Consider the following 27,811-nt stretch of genomic DNA (forward strand, 5'->3'; position numbering starts at 1 on the left):
TTACTGTAGGTTACTAGTAAAGTAAATTTTACCTCTATTGGGGAATCTGTTGAAAAACAATGCTAGGCAATAGACTGGTTAGAGTTGGTTTTTCTAAAGAAATAGTACATGGCTTTGAGATCATAAGAGAGGCTAGAGAAAATGAGAAATTATAAAGATAAGTGAAGTATCCAAAGTCATTTGGTTAGAAGCCAGGACTAACTAAGGCAAAGAATTCTAGGATTGATGTTCCTTCTCTTTGGGAGATGGGGTTTCAGTGATCTTAGCCACAAATTAGTACTAATTGGCTTAGTAATGACAGATATTCAGACACCTGCACCTCACTGCTTGAAATGTAGATTTGGCTGTCATTTTGAAGAGTAAGATTACTGAATTAAACCAGGGTTATGACTCTACAAGCTCTTAGCATCCAGGATTATCCTGGCAGTCTAATAGCAGAGATAACTTTTCAAACATCTTAGGAACTAGCTAAGTATACACTGAACAAACATGCTATTTTCATAAAATGAGAATTTATTGAGCACCCACTCTGAGCCAGGCCCTCTTTTAGGCACAGAGATGCAGGTAAGCTCTGCATCTGATGGAACTTAACTTCTAATATTAAATGGCATTTCATTTGCAGGCAGTGGAAGGACACAGGATACTCTGAGAAGGATGAATTAAGTCATGTAAAAAATTCAAATCAAAGTTGGGGGAAGAAGACTGATTTTGAGACGCTTGATGGGATACCATCGGGTGCTATCACCAAGGACTAAGTGGACGGGAAACATAACTTTAGTTGCAAACAATTTTTCTTTCAGTGTTGATGAGCTTGTGTAAACCTGGCCTTTGAACTATAAAAATCTGGTTGCTTCTTGTCAGTGAACCAAGGGACAATTTAGGTGGCATTAATTCAATGAGCTTATTGCTAATCTCTTGCAGGAATCAATAAACATTTACTTTTTAGCCATCCCAAGTGACCTGCTGTTATCACCAGTTATTGCTAGACTGGTGACCATTAAGAAGGTGTGAACAGAAACATTTTACCTGCGTGATTAGAAAAGTCTGGGCCCTGCAACTTTTAGGGCTTTCTCAAGTTGCCAATTCAGTGGTTCTGATTGTGCTTTTTGATTTTAAAGTTTGTTCTCTGCAAGTTACAAAGCTGTACTCTGATGATACATAATCAGCGTATTATCTACTATTCACTGTGGTCATAATAAAACCAAACTCCTCAGCCCAGACAAGAACACGCTGTTGTTCTTATGGGATATCCAGCCTTATCCAATGTCCCAATAGACTTCCGTAAGATAGTTTCAATTTACAAAATCAACTCGCTTTCCAGTTCATAGCAACACGAGTTTCATGCTGTGAGAAAATGTTTAGAAGTGGCTGTAGTTCCATTTGTGACTAATCTGGAGAAACTTGCTAGCTATTTCTCGGGCAGAGGGGTCCATCCTAGTTATTTTGTATTGAGCTGGAAAAAACTTCAAGGTCTTTTACTTAAAAAATTAAAAAAAAAAAAAACCTACAAAAATCATGTGTTCCTGATAGAAAAATCAGAAACTACAACTAAGCAGGAAAAGACAAATCACCCACACTGCCACCCATCAGAGAGATCTAGTTAACATCTGTCCAGTCTTTTCACCTGTCTCCATCACAGTTTAAAAGATGAGATCGTAGGGTACACAGCACTCTGTGATTTGTCACCTTGTCCCCCAAATAGCCATCATGTTGTTCAGTGTCAACGTCATCCTACATGTCCTAACGCCTGCATATATGTAAGAGGCGTGTAATTGACTTTATTCAAGGGTATGGTAAGCAGGAGAAAAATTTTCCTTATTAATTGAATAATTAATTAATTGAATAGAGGACCCCCGCTGCCCCTTCCCTAGTGACCCCAAAACCCTAAGTGACCTCTGACCACCAATTTCAGGGTCGCGGGGACAACGCGCGCGGGCGGGGCAGGGGGCGATGGCACCGCCGCTCGAGCGCACGGCCCCCCACGGTCCTCGAACTACGCCGCCCGCTTCGGGGTGGCCGGGGGTCCGCGGGCGGCGCGCTGCGGCTCCGGGGGCCCCAATCCAGGGACGCCGCGCCCCCCCTCCACTGTCCCTCGCATCTGAGCCCGAGTTCGGGGGAGCCGGGGTCACTCTGCGCCCCCTCCCCCCACGACAGCGCGGCCGGCGGGCCGCCTGCCCCCGCGGACCCTCTCGGCCCCGGGCCGCGGGACAGAGACCCAGACCGGCCCGGGCCGGCGCAGCCCGGGTGCCGCACGGCGCCGCTGCTGGACCGGAGCCGCGCGGGGCCGCGCCGTCCCCGAGTGATGACGCGCTTCCTGCCCTCCCGGCGCTCGCGGGCCGTGCGCTCGCGCTCGCCCTCGGCTCTTGTTCCGCGCCCGGAGCCAGCGGCGGCGGCAGCGGCTGAGGCGGCTGCGGGAGCGGAGCGGTCGCCGGGCGCGCGGGGGGACGCCGGCTGCACTCCGGGGCAGGCGCTCTGCAATGAGACAGTAAATGCATCCCCCGGTAAGGCGCACGGCTCACTCGGGTTTCCCTCTTCCTCCAGCTGCATGCACGTTGCATGAATTTCTCGTGTCTTTTCCCTCCCCTGTACAGAAGGAAAATGTGGGTGGTTTTTTTTCCTCCCTTTTGCATCTCGTGAGTGATGCCAATGCAGAAAAAAAACCCGCAAAGCTCCCAGATTTGATATCCTAGGAGGGCTTTTTGCAAAAAAAAAAATAATAATAATACTAATAAAAATAAAATTAAATTAATGCACCTGTCTATTGCACATGTATGTTTCACTGCACTCGACTGGGCGCAGCGGTTTGCAAGCAGGCTGGCAGCCGGCGCCCGAGAGCGGATTCCTGGCGGCGGGCAGCCCGTCCCCTCCGGGGCTCCCGCCGGGTTTCCGGTAACTGGGCTTTGAACAGCGGCCCCGCCTGCACGGAGTGTCCCCTCGGCCCCGGCCGGGCCCCCGCGCCGGCAGAGTTGGCGCGGGCGGAGCGGCTTCATTCCAACACTGGCCGCCCCGACTCCAGCGCCACTTTGCAAACAAGTCTCCGGCCGCGGCTCGCGGCGAAGACAGCCGGCGGGTGCGGAGCTCGTGCGGCCGCGGACCCTCAGACCCGCCGGCTCCGCGACTCCCCCTCGGCGGCCTCGCCACCGGCAAAGCTGCTGGCTGCTGAGGGGCCCGGGCAGCGCCCGCCCCAGAGCGAGAGCAGGCTCCGGCTCCGGCTCCGGCTTCGGCTCCGGCGGCGCTGGCCTCCGCTGGGCGAGCGCTGCCCTTTCCTTCCTCGGCTCCGCCAGCTCCAGTTCCGCGCCCCCGGGGAGCCGGGGCGCCCGGACGCCGGGCATTTCGGGGTTCCCCGAGGGGCCCGAGGAGCGACGTTCGAGGGCGCCATATTTTCCGTGGGTCTTGGCTGCCGGGGCTCCGGGGACAGCGCGGGGGCCCCGGCCCCGGCCGCGGAGGCGGAGGGGGCTCGGCCGGGAAAGTTTGCGCGCCGAGGAGGCGCGGAGGCGGCCGCGCAGGGCGCACGCGGAGCCGGCCCCGGAGGGGCGCGCGGCGGCGGCGCGTGGCAGGCCGGCCCGGCCCGCGGGGGGTCCCGAGCCGCCGTCAGGGGCTCCCGGTCCGCCGGGACGCCGCGCGCGGGCTCCCGGGCGCACGGAACACGCCCCTCGCCCGCTCCGCCCGGGCCGTGCGCTCGGCGGCGTCCCCGGGCCGGCTCCGCCCGCGCGCCCCGCCGGAGCCGATCCCCGCGGGAGGGGAGGCGGGAGCGGCCCGGGGCTCCCGCCGCCTCCTCGGCTGTCGCCGCGACGCCCGCCCTCGGAGGCCAGGTAAGGGGCGGCGGGCGGCTCCCGAAGTTGGGGCTCGGGGGAGGCGTGGGGAAACTTGAACTGGTGCCGTCCGCGACGAGTCGAGGGGATGCGGGGCGTGGAGTCCGAGCCCCTGCGCCTCGAGGTGGCGGCTGGCCGCCGCCGATGCCCGGGGAGCGGGGGCAGGAGGGGGAGCGGCGGGCCCGAGCGCGCGGACACGCGGGCGCCCCGCCCCCTGCTCGGCTCTCACGGCGGCCGCGCGTGCCGGGCTGAGGCGTTCGTCCGGCTGCGCGCCCTCCCCGCGGCTCGCGGCTCCCGAGCCTGCGGCTGGCGGCTTCCCGGGACCGGGCCGCGGGCTTGCTCTTCCGACCCACGGTAGCTCGCGGGCAGAGGAGGGGCGTGTTGGCCGACCCACCATCCCCCGAACGCGGAGACCTGCCGGCCTGGCTCCTGGGCGGCTCGCTGAGGCGATGCCGTCCTGTCGAGGTCACGTCAGCACTTGGGGCTTCGTCGCCGGAGAGGCTGCAGGGGTCACAGGGACCGGCGGGCTCGGAAGCCTTCCTCTGAGGTGCGCCCTGTGAGCTCGGACCGGGCCGCTCCTTCGCCAGCCCCCTTCAGCGAGTGCCTCCGGGCCCGAGGCCCCCGCTGCGCGTCGGAGGTTTGTCTTCCGTGATTGCTGATCCGGGGTATCGGCGCCAAGGCTGGGGTGCAGGTGGATGTCCCAAGGGGCCTTGACGGTTACCTGCGTGGATGCTAGTTCTTTTTTCGTTTCTTTTCCCATTGAGCCCTGGAATAGTGGAAAACACCCAAGAGCCCAAGATACATTTATCCAAAATTAACATAACTAATTTAGGAGAGAATCAAATCAGTTGCAGAAAAGCATTTATTTTACAAAGTTCCTAGTCTTTAGCGGTGGTACCTTGAATCGCAAGAAACACAGGGTTCTTCAGATTGGGGAAGTCACTGAATTTTCTCTGCCTTGGTACTTGGCACCCACTTAGGTTATTAAGGATATACAAAATAGTGTTAATTAAAGTGTCTTTTTTTGACATTAATGTGCTTCTACTTCAGACAGCAGATTTTGAAAACAACTCTGTTAAATGAATTACTGGCTTAGGCGAATAGGTGTGCCTTGAATTCACTAGTGCTAAACCTATTGTTTAGGGTTTTTCAAACCAAACACTGTTTCTTTTCCTAGAGTATTTTTATGGGAAGTTGGGTTTTACAAAGAGGAGTGTGTGTGTGTGTGTGTGTGTGTGTGTGTGAGAGAGAGAGAGAGAGAGATTGAGAGAGAGAGAGAGAGAGAGAGACTGTGATGGGTAGAGATAGAGATTTCTAATCCAGGTTCTGTGTTTCGTACCTCAAAATTACACTGATTCCCATCTTCCTGCACCCCTCGCTCACAGCAGATAATTAGTTCCCAAGAGCAGTTAAGGGAGGTTACAGATGGTGAACCATCTAAATTTTTACCAACTATGCTCAGAAAAAAAAAGACTCTACATCTAAAAATGTATTTATTCGTTTAGCATTATGCTTTGTAACTACATATATTTCGCGTTGTGTGCATGTACTACATGTTGTATGATAAAAATTAAATTTAAAAAATCGCTGTCTTAATAAAACTGAAATAAAAACTTAAGAGAAGTTGCAGACCCTTCAATCTTCATTCCCAAGTTTACAACTTTCATATTTATGATTTCTTATGCCTCTCTTAACAAGGTGTTATAAATTGTGCTTTGTTGCTTCTTGCCTGATTCATATTATAACTTCGTGACTTGATCAAAGGTCTTGCATTTTTGTTGTTGTTGTTGTTAAGAAGGTTTTATAACTTCAAAAGATTAGAAAACGTCTGTGCTTTTTGGAGAGTTGCCTGTCAGTTTACCCCACTGTGTGGTGTGTATGTTGTGGTGTGTGTGTGTGGCCTGTCCAAACTCTTGGGACAGTGTCTGAAACTTATGATCCATGACAGACATTATTGATTCAGAACTTTTGAGTCATGAGGTTTTCTAGGAGATTTTAGGTGGAGTTTGGCCAATACAGGAAGTACTAAAAAAGAGTTAAATAATTCAAAGTCACTTTTATTGGGTACAAAAAATTTTAAAGACAAGAAGGAAAACTTAATAAGCAGGGCCAGAATTACAGCTTAACTTACGCAACTGGTGCCTTTTTAATTACAGTACTTTCCCCCAGAACTTCTTAATCCTATTATTTTTATATTTAATAAGGAGACTAGTTAAAACATAAGCCAAACAGAACTATTACAAATAATGGGGATAAGTGGTGGGTTCAACCAGATGTTTTGCCTGAAGTTAAGAGTTAAGGAATCTGAACTCTGTCAAACTCCCCCTGCAAGCCCTCTCTACAGGCCCCTCCTCAGTAAGCAGGGGATTTTAAGGAGCAAAAAATCTTGAAGGGGGTGGAGACAGAAAACCAAAAAAGAAATGACGAAATGCTTCAGGTAGGCTTCTCCTGACATCACCATCCTGACAACCTTTGGCTCTGTGGCAGGTGCCATTTGAATGACAACTGGTAAACAAGGCTGGGTACAAAATGCTTTGGTTGTAAGAGCCTTTCTTTATTGTCAGCCGGAACTCTGAATTAAGACTGGGCTCATTTGCCACCCATTTCACAGTGGATTTTCAGAGTCAATGCCAAGAACATGATTTTTTCCCTTAACCAACAGTGTAATTTCAGCTAAAGTGATGCTGTTCTGAATATGTAGGAAAAATAATGAATATTTGTATTTCCTTTTTACTCTTCTAGCTTCAATCTTTTTTTTTTTTTTTAAGATTTTTATTTATTTATTCGTGAGAGACACACACAGAGAGGTAGAGACATAGGCAGAGAGAGAAACCGGCTCCCCAGCTGGGAACCTGATGTGGGACTCCATCCCGGGGAACCCGGGATCATACCCTGAGCTGAAGGCAGACGCTCAACCGCTGAGCCACCCAGGTGTCCCAACTTCTAGTTTCAATCTTAACAAAATTCTCTGAGTCTCCTATTCACTTAGCAATTGTTTTGAGGACTTACCATGCACTTCATGCTAAGAAGACATCCCCTGTCCTAACCTCACATGCTGAGTTCCTAGGGAGTGATATTCATTTGTACTTTACATATCTAATAGATGAGGGGGTGGTGGTGAGTATGTGATTAAACAGTATTTGAAGGACAACATAATAAACAAAGGATATCAACAGTCAGTTCCCAAAAGAAGAGAGATAAATGGTCAATAAACATGTGAAAAGATTCTTAACCTCCACAATGGTCAGGGTAATGCAAATTTAAAACACATTACTTTTCTGTCCATTCAGTTAACCCACTTTTTAAAAAATCGGTAACATCTTCTGTTAGATGTGTATGGGGGCAACCCGTAGACTCTTGGGAGTTTGAATTGCTATAAAACTTAGGGAAAGCAGACAATTTCTCTTTAAGTTTGGAATGAACTATATGCCCCAGCAATCCCATATTTGGAGGCCTGGTTTACAGAAAGAAAAACATCAACATACAAAGATCTGTGTGTAAAGATGTTTATTGTGGGGTTATTCAAGTAAATAAGCAATATGAAATGTCCATCAGTAGGATAAATAAATAGGGTTTATTTTGGATTATTTTGCAGGGGATATCCATGATGTATTAAATGTAAATAAAATCAAGTTATAGAGTATCAGATGTAGTATGATCCTATTTCTGATTTGAAAAAAAAAAAAAGCCCTATTATAGAACACTGGAGAAAGATATGGAAGGACACATAAAGCTTGAGATTGTTTAAAATTGGCAGTGGGAAAGGGGGAAGGGTGATTCCTGTGTTTCATATACACCTTGATTGGTTTACTTAAACACAAAAACTTTTCTATAGGGAAATACTTTAAAATAGTATTTGGTTCATGGATATGAAACTTTATTGAGACCCTTTTGGAAACAACACCACACCTGCTTTCTCTGATGCTTTCTGCAGCAATCTTTAATCTCTTTGGAAACTTTCAGTTAATTATCTTTTGACATTCTGAGATTTCTCAGTTTTGAGTCAATGCTTTCATTGTAAAGGATGGCTTTAGAAAAAGCTGTCTGTTTACCTTTATCCCCCAGGAGAGAGAGAAGTGAGAATAAGAGATCAAGAAAGCTCTTAGCAAGCGCTTTCCTTTTCCTTGACTTTCTCTGATTCCGACTCAGGGAAGGTCTGGCCAATTGCACAGTCTTCTCAGATAGCAGCAGCCTCTCCTCAAGCTTGGTTTTCCTGTCCGAGGCTCAGAGAGGTACTGTCTAATGGCTCTGCTGGCATTTGAACTCCCGTCTCCTTCTACAAGATCCCTAGCTTGCTGACTACTCTGTACCATTTATAATCTTACCTTCTAGTGTGATTTTTGAAACTTGATAGAATTTATGAATTCTTGGCAGTTAGCACTAAAATCAAACTTCGAAAAACAGTGGAAACTCCATCCACGTTTTAAGAAGTCCGTGCTACGTGACCTTGTGAGTCCTAGTGGGAGACTCAGAGTCTCAACCCGCTGCAAGCCAGGGCTCTGCTGCACAATTTGAAAATCATGGTTTTAGATACCACCAGTGGTTCCCCAGCTAGAATGCATCAGAATCACTTTCAGGGCTTGTTAAAAGCCAGATTGTTGGGCCAGGGTTTTAGACTCTGTAAGTCTTGGGTGGAGTTTCATAATTTGCATTTTTAATAAGTTCCCGGGTAATGCTGATCTTGGTGATCATGGACCATACTTTGAGAATTGCTGGTTTTGAGAAACCAGCTTCCTGTTTTACAGATCTTGTGTTCTTGTCCAGCCAGGGGATTAAAGTTAGAATGCCAGTTAGGGCAAGTTAACTCACTTTTATCAATTTTACCAAGCAGAGAGAAATAAATATTTGGGTTATGTTATTTGAATGTTGTCTACATCTCTTGTATGTGTTTGGGGATTTAATGATGGATAGATGCATGTTTACTCCACAGTGAAAGTCAGAGTTCATTAGTATTGTTTTAATATTCTGTAATGGAGTCTCAAGCGAGAATGAAGAGGACTGTTAGCGATTGTTTCATTTTTGGTTTTTGGTTTTCAGCATGCTTGCATATGGAAGATTTGAAGTCATTGATTTCTTTTAACAAAAGTTGGCTACATGTCAAGGGCATTGTGAAGAAAATGGTGACCAGATGATAAATGTTGCTTAAATTGTATTGTAATCTGGTCATTAGTGCATTTTTTTTTTTTTTTTTTGGAGGAAATTAAGTGCAGTAGCCATTAATTTCAACAAGTGTTTATTTCACTGTTGCCAGAGGGGGCATATTTCTAACAGTGGTTATCAGTGGCACATACATACTGTGCTGTCCTCAGGGACCCTTACTTTTGTATAAGTTCTTAGAGGCTCAGATGACCCAAAGCTCAAGAAGTTTCCCTGAAAGGCTCCCTTCTCCACCGATCCCCTAATTCTAAAATTCTTTTTTTTTTAATTCTAAAATTCTATAGCAGATAAACATTTGTTCTGTTTTTAGCCCCTTAATTTTAATGCTTTTTATTCTCTAATGATTTCACATGTAAGTTATAATAAGCAAAGCAAAATTGGTAGTAGAGTGTATGAAAAAAAGTGAAATGAGAGAGAACTTTTCATGAAACAGACCTTGACCTTAAGCTTATAGAATGAATCTCTTTTGTAGGATTTTCCACCCTGACTCTGTGTTGGGATCCCTTGGGGATTCTGATGCTTTGGTTTGGGTGGGGAGTTGGCATTTATGGGTGTGTTCTCCAGGTAATTCTGATATGTAGCTAAGGTAGAGAGCCTGGATCTATAGTCCTCTGCCTCATGTTGCTTCATTTTTTGAAGACTGTTCATCTGGCCCATAGTTCTTCCTCCCTTTGACTGTCTGTCCTTCCTTCCCTCCCTTTTTCTCTGTCTGCATTCTTTCCTTCCCTGAATGGAATAAACCAAATGACTTTTTCTGGGTGGTGGGATTATAAATGTTTAAAATTCCTAAAAATTACTTTTTTTGGTATTTTCCAAATTTTCTCTATATTGAGGGTATGTTTCTTTTATAATCAGAAAACTTTAATAAAAATCGTATTAGTGGTTGGATTTGGGTTTTATACATATGAATTTACATTCCTCTATAATCAAATAACAAAGCTGTAACACCTCCGTATATACAGCAGTGAATGTAGTGTGCTTCCCCTTCTGTAATCCTTAGCTTGCTTTTGTTTGTTCAGATATTTTGGGATTATAGGTTTGACTTAATTCAGTTTTATATTATATAGCCTAATTTACAGGAAAGACTTAGAATTGAATTTTGTAAGCCTGTTTTAAAACATTTTTCCTGCTTAATTTTAGATGCTTTATTAGTTTTTCTGATAATCAGAATTTTTAAACAGTGAGTCCTGTGGTACCATCAGCATTTTGGGTGACTTGAAATCTATAGAGATTGTCCACTCAACTCAATCCCTTGGCCACCTCTCATTGTTACCTTTTCCTCTACCCTACTTCAGCCATCTCTTCCATGGTTATTTCTAGACAGAGGGTATTTAGCATCTTCTAGAGACATTTTTGTGTAGCATAGGTTGAAGGGAGGAAGGGGCGCTACTGGCATTTAATGGGTAGAGGCCAAGGATGCTGCTATATGTCTTAAAATGTATAGGACTTCCCCCACAACAAATAATTCTCCAGCCTAGAAGATCAGCCATGCCAGTGTTAAGAAACCCTTAGTGTCCTTGTTTTTTGTTTTTGTTTTTAAAACACCAGTCCACAAGGGAGAGAGATTTGGTGTGATGATCCAGCATGAAAATACGCACGCACAGCTGGAACAAGTTTCCTCAAACATTATTTACCCTTACTAGGTATAATGTACTCTTAGACTTTTTATTTTGTTCAATTAAAAAATGCTCATCATAACCCACTAAATTGATTTCACTTCCCACTAGCCCTTGGTTTGAAAAACACAGTTTTAGACTTTGTCATTACCAGTAACTGCACCTCCAGCAAAATCTTCACAAGCATTCCAGTGTGACCCTCACTTGTTTTTCATCTTACTCCCTTTAGTACCCAGTTCCACTTAGCCTTCACCCTACAAGGGCCTCTGACCTGGTGACCCTTCCACTTTTCATTGACCATATCCCTCTCTCCTCCCCTGAGGTGTCCCCCCCCCCCCACCACCCACAGCTCAGGTGCTCTAATACACCCTCAACTCCCTTGACCCTTTCTCCTTTCATCTAACTCTCTTGGGAAAACCCCTCCGTCCACCTACCATGCTCCTGCCTGAGGCCTAGGAACCGGCTAGAGAAAACACCTGGCCATCTGTATCACCTCTCTCTTTTGATTTATAACTATAGATCTCAAGGGGGACTGTTGGTACACTGGAATGCACTATTGTACCCCACCATATTTCTGTCCCCACCCCCCTTTCAGCTGATGACTTGGCTTATTTCAGGGAGAAAAACAAGCAATTACGAGTTTCATCCTCCTCCTTCCTATTAAATCTGCTAGCCTATCTACAACTGTAGCCACACAGCATTGTATCCACAGAGCTTTTTAACCACATGTGCAATGGATCCTGTACTCATGCATGTATCTCCTTTCCCTTCTGCATAATCGTCTTTCCTTCTCGGATGGATAATCCTTCCTGAGAGAGATGCTGTAGTAGTAGTCCTCATATTAAGGAAAAAAGCAACAACACAGCACACTCATGACCCCGTCCCCCCAATCAGCGACTCTTGCAGCTGCGGAGGTGACATTGGAGCCAACTGGTAAATGAAATGCACCCTACTCTCCCTAACAGTAAACCTTTCTGAAAGAATTGGCATACATTCTGCCCCATTTCCTCCCTGCTCATTCTGTCTTGAACCCACTCCAATTTGGCTTTTGCCCCATCCTTCACTGAAGCCACGCTTCTTCAGGTACCAGTGGTGTCTGGTGGCCAGCTCTTCCCTATCACCTTCTGCAGCCTCTCAGCAGCGGTCAACCAGCTGATTGCTCTCTAGGACCTTTCTTCACCTGGCTTCCGTGCCACCGTCCTCATCAGGTTCTCCTGATGCCCTGGCTGATCCGCCTCCAGCTCTCCTGCTGGATCTCCTCATCCTGGCTCCTGAAGGTTGGGGGCACTCCCTCACACTTCATTTCATTTACCAGTTGGCTCAAATGTTACCTCCACAGAGGTCTCCCTGGCATCTCCTAGCCCCTGCTCTCAAGCCTCTTCCTTTTTTGTTTTCATATCATTTATCATTCCCTGATATTACATACATGATTCATTTCTTGTCTACCCCGCGGCTCTAGAATATAAGCTCCATGAGAGAAACTATCTGGCACCGTGTCCCCATGGGTCTGAAGCAATGGCTGGCACGTAGGAGTTACAAAAAAATGTTAATGAGTAATTGATGAAGAAAACTTGCTGGTTATGGAGGTTAGCCTTAGATGAGGAAAAAGAAATCTTTTCCAGATTTGAGCTAAGGAAGAGAGTAATATAGATGTGGAAAAACAGTGTCTCTGGGGACCAGTATTTTTTTTAGGTCAAGTGTTAAGAGAGGTTCCAGGAATGAGTGAATGCAGCCCATCCTTGCTAACTACTTGTTGAGTGATAGAAGGCGAGGATAGCTAGCTGCAGACAAATGGTTGCCTCTCATTTTTATCTTTGAAGGAGGGGCACTTAAGCAGTCAGCTTGGTAACTTTTGTCACTGAGTTGGACACAGTAAATTCACTTGTCTCAAGTACTTATTGACCTCGATGTTCTGGTGGATTGCTTTGGTGCATCACTCATCCCCAGAGTCCACTTGACTGCATGGAGAGAGGTCTCCTTTCTCTCCTGCCGTGTTTGAGCCCCTGGAAGACTGAATTTTCCTGCAGATCGGTGGCGATGTTTCCTGGTTCCCTCAATGCTGCTCTCTCAAGCACCCAGCTTAGGGAGTCCCAAAGCTTCGTGTGCTTAAATGACAATCCCTGTCTTCTCTATTTGCATTGCTGCAAGACCACCCATAATTATGTCATACTTGGGCTAGGACCTAGGTTGTTGTAAGTAAAGATACTTCCTGAGTATGGCCCGAGGTCATGCCTGGCAAATCTTCCCAGAGGAGTGTGGATTATTTCTGGGTTTGAGAGATTACATCAAGGGCACTTTAAGAGGCTTAATTTTCTCCTTGAAGGGCTTTCTATGGGACTCAGCACCTGTCACTCCCGGGCCCTCCCCAGCAGGGTTAAAGGGTAAGGCATCAGCCAGAGCAGCCTGAAGAGCAAGCACAAAGCAGGCGGGTTTAGTACATCCAAGAAGGAAGGGCAGATGTCTTCATGGGAGATCTTAGAGTCATTCCAGAGAAGTTAATTGCTTAAAAACTGGGAGGCCTGAATGGTTCTAGGTCAGCCTCTCCCTTTGACAGGGAAAGAACTGAAGCCCAGAAGGATGAGAATTACTGGGGCTGCTTCGCAAAGCTGGCATTGAAATCCCATGTTCCTGACCACCACCAGGTGCTTTTCCTTTTCTTGGGATATCTGGTGGGACCCTGACCATAATTGGTGGCTGTGGTTCTCAGTCGTGTGTGTGTGTTTCCAAATCACCAGGGAAAGCTCTTAAAAATGCTATTCCTTAAAAGGTATAATGCTAAGTGAAGCCAGTCATTCAGAGAAAAACCAATGCCATATGATTTCGCTCACATGTGGAATTTAAGAAACAAAACAGACAACAAAGAGGCCAACAAAAAACTCTACTCTTAACTCTAGAGATTGGACTGGTGGTGACCAGTGGGGCAGACGGGTGGGGGTAGAGGATGGGTGAACTAGGTGATGGGCATTAAGAGCACACTTATCCCGACCGAGCACCGAGTAATGTATAGAAATTTTGAATTGCTATATCGTACACCTGAAACTAATATAACTCTGTGTTCATTATACTGGAATTAACACTATTCCTAAACCCACCCAACTCACTGAATTGGAATCCCTGAGAGCGAGACCTAGGGACCTATGGTTTTTTAAAAATTACTCTAGGGAGGCACCTAAGAGAGGTTGCCTGAGAGGGTGTGTAGGAGGTAGTCCCCCCGTAGGCCTTGCACACTGGATAGACACAGCTCCCTTTTGGTGCAGGACAACCATCCCAACAGGATCAGGCTGCTGCTAATTCTCCCACACCCCCTCTGGTTACTGGGAAAGACCCTTTTGGGTTCCAGGTTTTTTTTTTTTTTTTTTAAGATTTTATTTATTCATGAGACACACACAGGCAGAGACCTAGGAAGAGAGAGAGAAGCAGGCTTCCTGCGGGGAGCCCGATGTGAGACTCCATCCCAGGACTGTGGGATCATGACCTGAGCTGAAGGTAGACAGATGCTCAACCACTGAGCCACCCAGGCGCCCCTAGGGTTCCAGTTCTAATGCACATAAAAAAGGTCTTTTATTTTCTTTGAGGGCATCTCTGCAATGCGTTAGGTCCTACTAACAGGGAGAAAGAAAGGTGCATTCAGTATGAGGAACTCACCTCCTTGAGGACCTAATATTAGGGTCCTCTTGATCCGGATCCCCAGGTGCCTGAGTGCCAAGGGCAGCTTGCCAGCTCTCAGACCAGCTGGTGCCTGATGCGGACCGTGGGTGCCCCTCTGACGGAAGAGGGGAGTGTGAGTCTGCTGAGCAGGGATGGGTTTGGACAGTTTTACGAGGATGTTAAATCATTTGCTGGTTCTTGCTGGTAAACTTGCAGATGTTTTGGAGCTCTAATTTTGTGAGGGTTGCTACAGGCTCAAGACTCCACAGCAGAGCCTGCACTGATTGCCACCTCCCACCCTCCCCACACCCCACCCGCACCCCCACCCCTGAGCTGGCTCTCTCACTAAGTTGACAAGTAGTTCACATGGAGCTTTATGAATGTACTTGGTGATACTAGAACAAATCCTGTGGAATCTGAAACGACACATCAGGGGCCCGAGTGTCCCCCACAGAAGGAACAGCAGAAGGGCACTTTCCTCTTGAATTGCAAGCTGACAGATTGAGTTTGTTAGGGCTGCTGTAACACAGTACCACAGATCCGCAGCTTCTACAACAGAAATTTATTGTCTCAGTTCTGGAAGCTAGAAGTCCAAGATCCAGATGTGGGCAGGGTTGGTTTCTTTCGAGGGCTATCAAGGAAGCTCATCCGTGCCAGGCCTTTATCCTTGGCTCGTGGATATCTTCTTCTTGTGCCTGTTTTCTGTGTCCATGTTTCTCCTTCTTAGAAGGACATCAGTCATAACGGATTAGGCGCCCCCCCCCCTTTTAATGTCTTCATTTTAACTCGACTACCTCTGTAAAGGTCCTGTTTCTACAGAAGGTCACATTCGGAGGTCCTGGGGAGTTAGGACTCCAACATACCATTTTTGAGGGGACACGAGTCCATGCACATCACAGGTTGTCAAACTGACCTGTGTCTTAATTCAAATCTGATGTGGAATGCTTCTTATTGAAGCTACCTTTTTAGGTGAAGGGGACCCTTGTTGGTAATCGTTGTAGAAGTCTGTATCCACCAGTTTTACTACCACCAGTTTTACTGGGTAGTAAAACTTGTCTGTGTGGTCCAAGGTAACAGCCCTGTGAAGTGGGTGCTGTTTCTACTTTGAGGAAGCTGAGGTGTTCCAAGGTTTACATGCCAAATATTGGGTAAGTTTGACTTAAGCTCAGATTTTCTACTGAGGATAGGTTTCTCCCATAACATCTGTGATTCTCAAACCTTGCTCTGTATGAGACTCTTCTGGGAAGCTTGCTAAAATACAGGGTTAGGAGACCCTCTGAAATACTACTGAATCAGAAGCTGAGGTTGCAACCAAGAAATCTCTATTTTTATTAAGTTTCCCGTGGAGATTTTGATGCATTCCAAAATGTGAGAATGAGTGCTACCCTACAAGAGACATAATATTTTAGGGAGGAATAACCCACCCTCACCATCAAGTGCCCATTTGAGTTTTCGGCAGCTGACTTTCATGGGAGGCATGGAAAGGTACTCCTTGGACCAGGGGATGCTGAGAGCCCCAGAGGATGTCCTTTCATAATTACCTCTGCCACCATATGGATGTGTATGGTTGGAGCACTTTGGTTGTCTAGGCCATGCTAGTTGTCCCTCAGCTAGTGGGAAATAAAGCTAGCTCAGAACTTTCCGTGCCACATAAACCACAGTGGGGAAAGAGTGGGAGATAAGTTGAGAACATGCATCCTTTAGCAGAGCAAATATAAAACTGGCAGTAGGACAAGGCAAGAAAAAGTTGTGATTATTAAGTATTTGTGATTATAAAACGTATTCGTGTTAACTAAAACATGCTGGAGCATGTGGGTGAATCACCTGAAGAGATGTTAAAACATGGATTCCTAGGCCCCAGCCCCAGAGATTTGTTTCTAATTCTGAACTGCTGGTCTGTGGACCACACTTAGAGCAGGCAACTGCTCATTAATGAAAGACTGTCACTGTGTGGTTTCATCTGCTGCTACTACAATGACCAGCCTCTCTGCATAGTAAGAACATTTAGAAGCCTGGGCCATTGCCTGCATATTATAACCCATACTTAGGATCAATGTCCAAGTTACGTTACCATCTTAACTTCATTTCATTTTAGTGATTACATAACAAGACACATGCTCCCTTTGCTAGGGCTATATCTCTTAAGATATCCTTAGCCACCACCCTCAGAATTACCTGGGACTAAGTTTAAACACTGTAGCTGCACAGTCCCCAGAGATTCTAATTTGGTAGGTTCGTGTGGTGTCCAAGAATGTGGAGTTTTTATAATCAGAAGGTTATTAGGTATACTGAAGTTTTGAGTGCCATTGAGCTAAGGCTTGGAAATCAGCTCTGCTTTATACCAGCCCCGTAGTAAAGGTGTAAACACTGTTTGATTGCATTGTTCCCATTTTCTGGCTAGGAATGCTGTTGTTTGGTCTCAAGTTACAAGGACCTAATTCTGCAGTGGAGATGTAATTTGAATAGATTGTTAGAGTTCTGTTTGAATAATCACCCCCTCCCTTTTTGACATAAGCTCACGCAGTTCATTTTGAGGTAAGTCTTAAAACAAAAGTTGTGTTCTTTGTCCAGGTAAATTCCTTTGGAACATTGATAGTATGTGAAATTTATTACAGATTTTTGGAGTTAATTCAGGGGGGCTTTGTGGTTTTAAACTGCTCAGTTAAGGATAACCTTTGGTAGAAATAGGTTTATGTTCTTAGGCTCTGTGTGCATATTAAAAAAATTTTTTTTGGTACACTTGAAGGCGAGAGTTGGGAGAAGGAAAACTCTTTTATTAGTAAAGGAGATTCAATTGCATGGACTAATAGATCTTGGTACTCGATGCTCCCTAACAGATGTTTCTGCAAATTGATCCCCCCCACCCCCACCCCAACAAGATTCTCAATTCTTCTTTCTGGAAGAATGGCAACCTTGACTTTTAGAAAGAGGAGCTAAAATTAATTTTGTTTCATTGGACCATGCATGCCAGTCACTTTCTGTAATGTATTCTTGAAAAGTTAGAAATAAACTATTTTGAAAACCACAGCAGGAACTGCATGTATTTGTTAAAAATCAATACAGCTGTACACCTAAAAAGGATGACATTGACTATGGGTAACCTGACTCAAAAAATGTACCAGGGGAACTTGTCGTGCTAGCCTCCTTTTTGTGAATTAGTTTGCTAAGTAAAGATTTCTTTTGTGATGCAAATGATTCCCGTAGGACCCTCCTTTGTTTCTTAGTTGTTTGAAAACTATTCTGTGTGCTTTCTCTCTGTTGGTGTTCAGTGGGGTGGGAGGAGTGGAATTGGCGCAGGGCTGCTGAGGAATGGATTTGGTCTCTCATTCATTCCTCCAGATCGTTTTCTTCTTAGCTCCACAGCCAGCACGTGGTAGGAGTTCACAGAAGTTTGGGGGATGGATTAAACCATCACGTTGATGGAGAAACTGAAGTGTAGAGAGAATGGGGTCAAGTGGCTTGTCCACATTGGAGAGCAAGGTGGCAGGAACCGAAGAATTCTTCATGCCTTCTGTGATCCCCTTTTCACTATCTTTTCTCCAACTTATGTCTTAAAAATTCATAATTTATTAGTTGAGAGTCTTTTAAACCAGGGAGCGCCTGCTTGTTATGGTTTTGGAGGCAGCCTGTTATCAAGGATAAGCCCTGGCTTTGAAGACATTCATCAACTTGGCAAATGTTTTTCTGAGTGTCTATGAGCTGCATGGTTGATACAGCCTAGAACAAAACAGACCTGGGCTCTGTCCTCACAGAAAGCAGGATCTGGCAGGGTATATGTCAGCAGGAGGCATTAAAACAAACCAGAACGGGGTTGGGTGTTGCGAAGGGTCATTGATAGTGTGACCTTGGGCAAGTCACCCAATCTGTGTAAACCTTGGTGTCCTCAGTAAAACAGACAAATCAAGGATTTGGTGCAAGGATTCAGTGAGCTGATGAGTGTAAAGCAGACTGTGTGTTTCTGGTCCCATGGTAATTATCTGTCATTTAAATTGTTAAAGAGGTTGAGTATGGATGTATGTTTTTTTTGCCTCTCTGCCGCATTGGCCCTTATAGACGACCTCGAGACAGGAGTTGGATGTATTTATTTTTCTTTCTGTTTTGGATCATCTTCACAACAATGGGGAGATGTATTGGAGGGCTGTGCTGGTTGGTTTTGCCCATTGACTGATAAAGTTGAGGTCCAGCCAGGGTTATGATTTAGAGGTGTGCTGCTGTAGTGTGCCCTCAGGCTTTCTTTGGTCCCTGGGGGGCCTTACAAAGTCCTTTTCTAAGTGTACCAGGACTTGGGAGAGTTTGGGAGAACTATCACCTCTCTCAGTGTATCTATAGGACCCCCAGAAGCAGGAGTTAGTTTAGTGGATTTTAAGGAGCCTTAACAGAACAAAGGAAAAGGAAGCAAGGGCTCCCACAGGCTGTGAGAGCTTTAAATGAGAGATGCAGATGAGCTAGAACAGGCTCCCCCAAATTTCTCTGATAATAAAACTCACCCGAGTGCTTGTTACATTTCCAGTTCACCAGGCCTCCACTCATCTGGGCTGGGGCTCTGGAATCTGTGCATTTAATAGTTACCCATCTGATTCTTAGCGGGGATGTTTGGGAAACACCCGCTTAGATTGTAAATTTCCTTGTCCTTGCTATTTAAAGTTGGTTCATGGACCAGCAACATCCGTTCCACCTGGGAACTTGTTGATACTCTCCGGCTCTACCCAGATCTGCTGACTCAGAATCGGCATATTAATAAGACCCCAGGGTGAGTGTGCACACACAATAAATTTGAGGAAAATAAGGGCTTGTGTAGAAGGGCAAGGACACCTGTTAACATTTTAAACCAGATTGGTGGTGGTGGGCCAGAGATTTGACTTTGTTTTCTGATTCCAGTTTGAATGCTCATCCCACAGCCTCTGGACTCAGTTCTTACTGACTCAGGGCCTGTCTCCAGCCTGCTGTCAGGAGCCCTCACTGTCCTGCTAATATTGCATCTGGGAAGAATGATGCCTGGGGACAGGAGAGCACTGCTGGGACTTCCCAAGTGTGTCATAATTCTTGGCGTCCATTAACCCTGTCAGGATACCTTCTTAGGGCCCCAGGGAGAAGACTGAGGTCCAAATGTAAAAGTCCGTGATTGTAAGTTTGGAGACCTGTCGGGTTTTGCATCATACCAGTGGTGGGTGCCTGCAAAAGTTGTTTTATCTCCATCCAAGGAAGGATCAGCTGGAGTGCAATTTTTCTAATGCTCCTCCAGACTCTTAAATCCTCCCTCTCCAAGCACAATGTCAGAGCAAATACCCTCTGAGGCACTTGCCAAATGACTTGAAATAAGCGTCCACGCACATTTCCGAAAAGACAATTAGAAGCTTATTTGAGGAACTAAAGTCCTGCTGTGCTAGACATTATAGTCAGAGAGAGCTCAGTGCCAGTTGGGGAAACTCTCCTGGGGGCTCTTTCTCATCCCAGCCCTGCTCTGAGAAGCTGAGTTTGGGAATTGGACAGGACTCCAGGCTTGGGAGAGGAGGATAGGGAGGAGGCAAAGGAGGATGGACAGGCCCCATAGAGGAATAGTGGCCGTGTCTCCTCCCCGGAGAATTGGAATTCTTACATACACAGTCGAGTGGAAAAGTGAAGGTCGTCATGAATTCATCCACACTTGAATCCTATTACTAGTTAGTACTAGTGTTGTGGCCTGGAAGACTCTTTAGGAAACTGAGCTCTGGAGAGATCAGGAACTCTGCCCAAATTCACACATTGGGCTTGTGGCAAAGTCTGGGTCAGGATCCAGGGATCTTGGTTTGTCCTCTACGCTGTCTCTGTGCTCTGCTGCCTTCCCTCTGGGAGGGAAGATGGGAAGACTATGAAACTTTACAATAATTGGATCCAGATGTGGTGGCCCTGCCCCTCCTTTAAAACTAGCATAATGCGGGCAGCCCGGGTGGCTCAGTGGCTTAGCACTGCAGTCAGCCCAGGGCGTGTTCCTGGAGACCTGGAATCGAGTCTCATGTCGGGCTCCCTGCATGGAGCCTGCTTCTCCCTCTGCCTGTGTCTCTGCCTCTCTGTGTGTCTCTCATGAATAAATAAATAAAAAGATTTTTAAAAACCTAGCATAATGCTTTTTTTTTTAATGGAATAGACTATTTTAATCTGCTGGTTTCACTTGCTAGCCTACCTTCCTCATAAAGGTCAGGAAAGAAGAATCACAAGCTGGTAAATATCCCCGTCGTCAGGGATGCTACATCAGGTCGTTTCTCTTGGCATGAGGCATCAGCTCACATGATTTACAGCACCCAGGATGAGGGAAACCTCCTTACTGGACATGGGTAGAATGTTTCTGTTCAAAATCAGGGCATGGATTTATATGCTTTTGTCAATATCCACAGGGGGACAGATGCATATTAAATTTTTAAAATTAAATTGTGAGAAGGCTGAAACTTTACCAGGACTTTTTAGCTTAAGTCAGGGACCCTAAATGGTCTCAGTGCAGAGGCAGGGGGAGGATGTAGCTGTTTCTGTGATGCCTCACTGCTTGTGTGGAAAAATCCAAAGCCTGTAATCATTTATGCCACATGGTGTAGCAATCCATTACACATTGCCTTGGTTTAAGATAGTTTAATGTGTGTGCCCATTTTATTTTGTCCAGTAGATTGAGTTTTGAGGTCAACCCAGCCATTTTTTGGTCCACCAGCCCAGGAGCACGTTATTAGGTGATCAGGGCATCCGGGTGTAGTGGTCAAAGGAGGTGCCTTGTGAAGGTCAGACTTGATATAGAGGCTGAGGGCTCTGAATTTTGGCATTCCTCCATGTTGTGTTGGCTGTGTCAGCCAGGCCATTACAACTGCTTCTTACTAATATGTCATATTGGTTGAGCTCAGTGAAGTCTTAACAAAAGACATAATTTGTCGAGAAATTAAATACTTTTAGATTATAATAGAAGCAAGCAGTCAGTGGTGTCAGAGGTTTAATTTGCCTTGAAAACTGGAGAGAAATCCCATGCTTTAATATCAGTGATAGAATAACAGTGTTCCATGGGAATTGAGTTTGAGAACCATTGGGCTTGGCCTTGCCACAGTCAGTCCAATAAGAAGCCAGGGCCTGGCTCTGTTCTTCAACTGGTGGCTAAAGTGCTGTCTTCATCAGGTTACCCAAAGAGTGTTCTTGGGACCAGCAGCCTCAGCATCACCTGAGAACTTAAAAGAAAGGCAGCCCCATCTTCCACTCACTGTATCATAACTCTGGGGTAAGGGAATACAGAATCGAACAAGTCCTCCAGAGTATTCTAATGTACACCAAAGTTTGAGAACCAGTACTGTACAGTTCATAAGCACCAAAAGCTGTTTGAATGTGCATTCTGGTGGGTCATTTCCCAAAGTATTTCATGTTGGGTTGGCTTCTTGTTCTGGTGTCTCAGGCCAAGTGGATGGGGTAAATAAAGTTGGATTTCCATTAGTGCTCAGTAATAATTAACAACAGCCAGCCCTACTGTCTGGTTGGATAGGACAGTCCAGCTCACCTCAGACTGAGCTCTGCAAAAAGCACTTTCTGGTTGTGACTTGAGAAGGAGTAAGAACACTTACTCTCAAAAAAAAAAAAAAAAGAATTATCTCAAGGATGGCTTTGACAGTCATGTTCCTGTCAGGGATAGACAGAGATGGACAGATCTCAGGGAGGAAAAGGTGGAAGAGATGCCAAAACTGGCTGAGGGCCTTGCAAAGAGGTGGGTTTCCTGCTAAGGGAATATCATAGCAAAGTGGCAGGGCTAAAACAGCCGATGTTTTTCACCTGTGTTTCTGTTGGCTGTGTGATAGCAGAAATGTTTGATGAGCATTCTTCTCTTGAAAGGACTTTTTTATCCTAACAGTTGAAACACAGCTCTTTGAGAAACATTTCCTCCATAAGGAAATGTTTCCACCTGAAACAAAATGAATGTGGAGATAGTACTGACTTTGAGGTAGAAGAGCAGAGCTAAAGGTTTCCATTCATTCATGCCTTGCTCTGTGCTAGGGAATGTACTGAACAGAGTAAGACAGGATTCCGCTCCGATGGGGGTCACGCAGAAGGAGAAGGAGGGGTGGAGCTAGGCTTTCCTGGCAGAGGGCACAGTAGGTACTGAGGGCTAGAGCTAGCCAGTTAAGGGGCTCTGTGACCTGCTAGGAGTGTGTCCCTGGAATTTGTGGTACTTGGGGATGTGTGGAGGCTGATCTAAGAGACTGTCCCCAGGCTACATTCAGAGGACCAAGTTCCATCTTTTCTTTTAGTATCTTAGTGAGTTGTGGGCGCCCCTTCCCTGCCCATAGGATAAATCACATCCTAAAACCATAATTATACCCCTTTTAGTTGAAAACAGCTTAAAAATAACTTTAGGGAGGTCAGGTCTGCATGGAGGTTGGGGTGATTCTTTGAGAAATATTGGGGAAATATAATTAAAAGCAAAATCTTTTCCCAGCCCAGAACACTTCTCCACAAAGGCAAAAGAAAAAGAAAACAATTTATTATTGAATACGCATTAAACCAGAATCTGATGAACATCACAGACAGCCTGCTGCAAGGATTGCAAAGCTATAGATTGTAAAGATGGAAAGAAATCTCATTCTTTTATATAGCTCAGTGGATAACAGTGCATTATATTCATGTCTTCAAGATCAAATTGCTAAATTTATCCTGTTTTTACTAACTGGAGGTAGGGCTTGCAATTTAGAATAATGTGACTGCTGAAGCTAGGCCCTGGCCCTCGCAGGAAACTGGGGGATAGAGCCTTATCTTCCTTGATGATTGCATTTCAAAGAGGTACTTCTTAGGTAGTTGCAAAAGAGGCTTATTTGATTTGCATTTGACCTTCCAGCAACAGCCCTGTTCCTATGCCCTAGTGAGAGTGGCTTAATTATCCTGGAATCAGAGTTTGCCCTTAGCTGGTAGGGGTTCCTAGCTTTGCCTGTAGACATTGCCCTTAGACTATTGTTGTTCCCCTCTGGCCTCAAAATTCTCATCTGAAAATAGAAGTTGTTGGACTTCTCTGATGACGTTACTTGGAGGCTCTGCCTCTCTTCCTGTTTCCCAAGCTACCATTTCTTCTGTCCCCATGCCCAGAGCATCCTGGCCAGGCAGCAGCTGCAGCCTGGCTCAGAAATCTAACCAGCCTCTCTATATGCTAATTATCAAGTTACAAAACGACTTTTGGAGCTCAGGGTGGGGAATGAATTGGAGATGGCATCAGGTCTAGGGGTGCCTGTTGGCAAGGCCACCTGCTTCTCCTCCCAGGCGGGAAGGTCTCAGGATAATTGTGCACCTGACAGTTGCTATCTGATTTCTCGCTCTTTGTATTGGGCTCACCCTTGCCTCTATGAATTAGTTAAACTCGCTCACTTTGTCTCCCTCCCTCCCACCTGCCCTACTAGCTTCCTTCCACACCTTTGTCTCTTCTTTCCATCTCCAATCAGAATCAGGAAGAACCTTTGTTTCTCATCAGTTTAGTGCATGGGCTTTCTGTAAAGTGGCAAAGCTTTATATACTTTGCAGACCAGGCATGTTATACTTCCTCTAATGTCTGAAGAAGCTTAGAAAATTGCTTTAGCATGGCCTTATTAAGGGCTCTCCAAGAAACTGAGTTAAATGACAATATTCGTGTATAGAAATTTCCTCTTGGATGTTGTTAAAGTTACTTGATAACTCTTCAATTTCTGGATCAGAAAATTGTTTTCCCTGTTTATTCAGCCCTACTATGGGAACCTCAGACTTGGCATCTGGGTTGTGGAAGAACTGAATCCAGTCTAGATGGACATTTGTGAATTTATAGCTAAGGAAAGCTTCTGCGTTGGCCGAAGAAACTGAGTCTTGGCCACAACGGTGCCAGTGGGCAGTGAGGTGGCACCACTGTTTAATGGGACAAAAATATAAAAACTAGGGTTATCAGACTTTTCCATCTACTTTCATTTTCAGACCAATGTGTGGTTGTTCTTGTGCCTTGGCTTTGTCATCTCTGGTTACCTACATTCTGGCCTTCTTGGATTCTACTTGGTATTCAGCGTAGAGAGGACACAGCATGACTACCGTTCTATCCTTGGATCTTGATGATGTGGTCTGGTGAGAAAGGAATGGTCTCCCAAGAAGTTGCGAGGCCTTGGAGCAAGTTCCCCATGGTGGCCAATCTTGAATTCTTTAGATTTTAAGTCCACTTAATGTTATGTCCCCCTCAAGATGATGGCAACCAAATGAGACAGTGGCTATTCTATATTCAGTGTAGTGCCTGGCCCCAGTAGGTGCTCTGCAAATTTGCTTCCATACCCTTTTTCTTGGAGAGCCCACCCCTATCCTGGTTGTACCTGGCAGACTCATTCATCTTTGAGAAAAGACATTACAGTGATACGCTCTTCTAGAATCAGAAAGCCCATCAGCATTCACAGCAGCAGCAGGAACAGATCCTTCATGCTTTTGTCCTTTGAAGGCCTTCATACCTCCTGATGATTAAGGAAAGAAAGCTTTTGGTGTTGGAGTAGTTTGGAAAGACGTATTAAATCTGTCTGATTGTCATAGCCATTGGCTGCAAAGGGGTGTTGAACACTTGAAATGTGGTTATTACGGCTAAGGAACTGCATCTCTGATTTTTAAAAATTCATTTAAATTTAAATTTAAAACCAGTTTTGGTTATTGGGAAACTTTTAAGCGTGTTTGAAATAACTTGGGTACAGCTTTTTCAGCTGTAAATGTTATGAAATCGAAATACAGCTCAAGCATTTCCAGTGAAGATTAAAACATCCAAATTGAGATGTGTGCTGTAAATGTAAGAGGCAAACCAATTTCAAAGCCTTGGCATAAGAAGAATGTGAAATACTTCACTAATGACTTTATTTTTTAGTTTTTTTTTTTTACTTCACTAATGACTTTAAAAATTTTTTAAAATATGTATTTTTAAAGATTTATTTCAGTTGTGTGTGTGTGTGTGTGTGTGTGTGTGACGCACGCGTGCACAGGGGAAGGAGCAGAGGAGGGGGGGAAGTAGACTCTTCATTGTACCCGGAGCCTCCATGCAGTGCTCTGTCTCCCCACCTGGAGATCATGACCTGAGCTGAAAACAAGAATCAGACACTTAACTGACTGAGCCATCCAGGTGCTCCTCATTAATGATTTTTATACAGATTCAATTTCATTTGAAATGATAATTTTTGAACATATTGGATCAAATAATATATATTTCTAAAAAGCAAGATCTTTTTTCCTAAGAAGTAAAAAAATGTGGCTACCAGAAAATTTTAAATTGCCTATATGAGTCATGTTATGTTTGTATTGGATGGTGCTATCTTAGGTTTTAGCATATCTGAAATTGGCTTGAAGGGCCCCAGGAAGCTGCTGTGTCTCAAGTTCCTGGAGAGAGTGATGCTTTCTGGAGCCTTCTTCCGTGGCTTGCTTACATAAGGAGCAGAGCTGGCCACTTACAGATACAGACCGTTGGACATCTTCCCCATCTTAATTCAGTGCCCTCCTGGGGCCAAGTTGAAGAGAACATTCTTTTCTATAAAGGTTGGACCATTCTAGGAGGAAGCCTAAATTCTTTATTTCCTCACAGTTCCAGGAGCTCCTCTTTTCCATCAGCTCTCTTTCCCAAAAGATAGGCCTACATCAGGGCTCTTTGAGGTCCTTGTTGATCTAATTTAGTTCCATTTTGGTTTTTTTTTTTGTTAGGCCCTCAGTTGAGGAACAACAGTAAAAGCGATGAGCTTGATAAAAGTGGGAAATTTAAATGCTGACTCACTCAATGCCAGACATGCTCAAAGTCATGTGGTCCAGACTTCCACCCATTCACAGGGAAGTCATGGGCCAGGGGAGGTACTCTGGCAACTAGCTGAATTGTATTTAAAAGGTTTTTAAGTGCGTATTTTAAAAGGTCCTGAAGTTTGAATTGATTACATATTTTCTTTTCTCTTTTTTTAAAGACTTATTTATTTATGACAGGCACATAGAGAGAGGCAGAGACACAGGCAGAGGGAGAAGCAGGCTCCCTGCAGGGAGCCTGATATGCGGTACTCGATCCCAGGACCCTGGGATCACAACCTGAGCTGAAGGGAGACACTCAACTGCTGAACCACCCAGGTGCCCTTGATTACATATTTTCAATCGAATTTCGTATCACTTTTGATGAAATTGGTTAACCAGTCTTGATTTTTAAAAATTAGTTGTCATTCAGACACATTCTTTGAGCACCCTGTGTAGGGGGTGGAGAAGGGTGTAAAATGCCATTTCCTGGAGGGGGAGATTACAACTATACCTATACCTGCATTATGGAGGAAAACAAGGTAAGCTTGCATGTGAAACTGACAGTGAATGTTAGTCATTCTAAAGATTTAGAAGAAGGAGTGATTGCCGTCTGTGATCAGGGAAGGTTTTGGGGATTCATTCTTTGCATCAGACTTAGCTATCAGGGTTTTCTGAAAGTAGAGCCCATGCATCACCTGCATTAGAGATAATTGTTAAAAGTGTAGATGTCTGAGATGGAGGTGAGGCCTATGGTTGTGAATTTTAACTCCTCCCCAGTTGGATGCACTTACAGGAGCATGGTTCAGATTTATTTCTAGTCCAAAAGATTAAAAGCAGTTAGATGCTATTAATTTAAAATGGTAGTTTTGAGGGTGCCTGCGTGACTCAGTGGGTTAAGTTGCATCTGACTCTTGATTTCAGTTCAGGTCAGAGGTCTCAGGGTCATGAGATCAAGTGTGCCTGCATAGTTGGGCTCTGTGCTCAGCAGGGAGTCTGCTTGAGATTCTCTTTTTCCCTCTGCTCCTCCCCCCTTTAAATAAATAAATAAAATCTTAAAATAAAAAAACAAAAAACAATGTTTGTCTTCTCTCAAATGATCTGAGCAGTAGGTCATTGACCCTGCAGCTTTTCAGAGCATGATAATCAGAGTTAGGAGGCATCTTGGAGGTCTCCAAATGGAAGGTACCAGGAATTCCTTCTCTTGAGAGTTGTTGTCTTCTTACTATTGTCTGTCCTTGGCGATCCTGTCCCTGCTACCTCACAGTAATAGAGAAATGCCTGCCACAGAGAAGCCCCATGTCCCACTCCCATCCTCCATGCCATCTTTCATCCAGGCTACAGATAGTTGCTTTTATTCAATCGTCTTCAACAACTCGTGGTTTCTGGACATTTTTCCTTTTTATCTGTGGGCCACTGGTTTTCAACCCTGGCTGAGAAAGCAGTTCTCAAGTCAGCTGTAGAAACTTGTAAACTGGCAGTGCCTGGACCCTCTCCTAGAGACTGATTTAGAGGGTCCAGAGTAGAGTGTGGGCACTGTTCTCAAAACCAGTATCAAATCACTACCCAGCCAGTCATACAAGCCCACAGTCAGCTGTCCTCAGAGGGCTTCTGGTTGTCTGCCCAGTGCAGAGCAGCATGGGCTGGACCTCTTTCACCAGCAAGAGGAGGAGGTTGTCCTAAGGCAGCCCAGGGTCACATTAGCTCTTAGAAAGTCACCCAGAGGGAATGGCTTGTAGCTCCTTGTCACCAGCACCCAGCCCAGCTCCTGACCTGTACTAGGTGCCCTGCAAATGTGTATGAGTACATAGATGGTCCCTGAAACCGCAAATTTTCTCCACATGA

General features: G+C 45.4%; 1 protein-coding gene across 10 annotated transcripts in view; it reads left to right on the forward strand.

Moving 5' to 3' along the window:
- Window positions 1-2,324: 2,324 nt before the first annotated feature.
- Window positions 2,325-27,811, forward strand: part of TLN2 (talin 2) — a 424,341-nt gene continuing 398,854 nt past the window's right edge. For 4 of the 10 annotated variants that reach the window (XM_072738711.1, XM_072738720.1, XM_072738724.1 and 1 more), the window contains exon 1: window positions 2,366-2,501. The gene's annotated coding sequence lies outside the window, so the exon portion shown is untranslated. Of the gene's footprint in view, window positions 2,502-4,021; window positions 4,450-27,811 lie in introns of those variants that run through there. The other 6 variants (XM_072738715.1, XM_072738723.1, XM_072738718.1 and 3 more) reach the window with 5 other exon arrangements.

The sequence above is a fragment of the Vulpes vulpes genome, chromosome 15, assembly GCF_048418805.1.
Source record: "Vulpes vulpes isolate BD-2025 chromosome 15, VulVul3, whole genome shotgun sequence".
Taxonomy (NCBI): Eukaryota; Metazoa; Chordata; class Mammalia; order Carnivora; family Canidae; genus Vulpes; species Vulpes vulpes.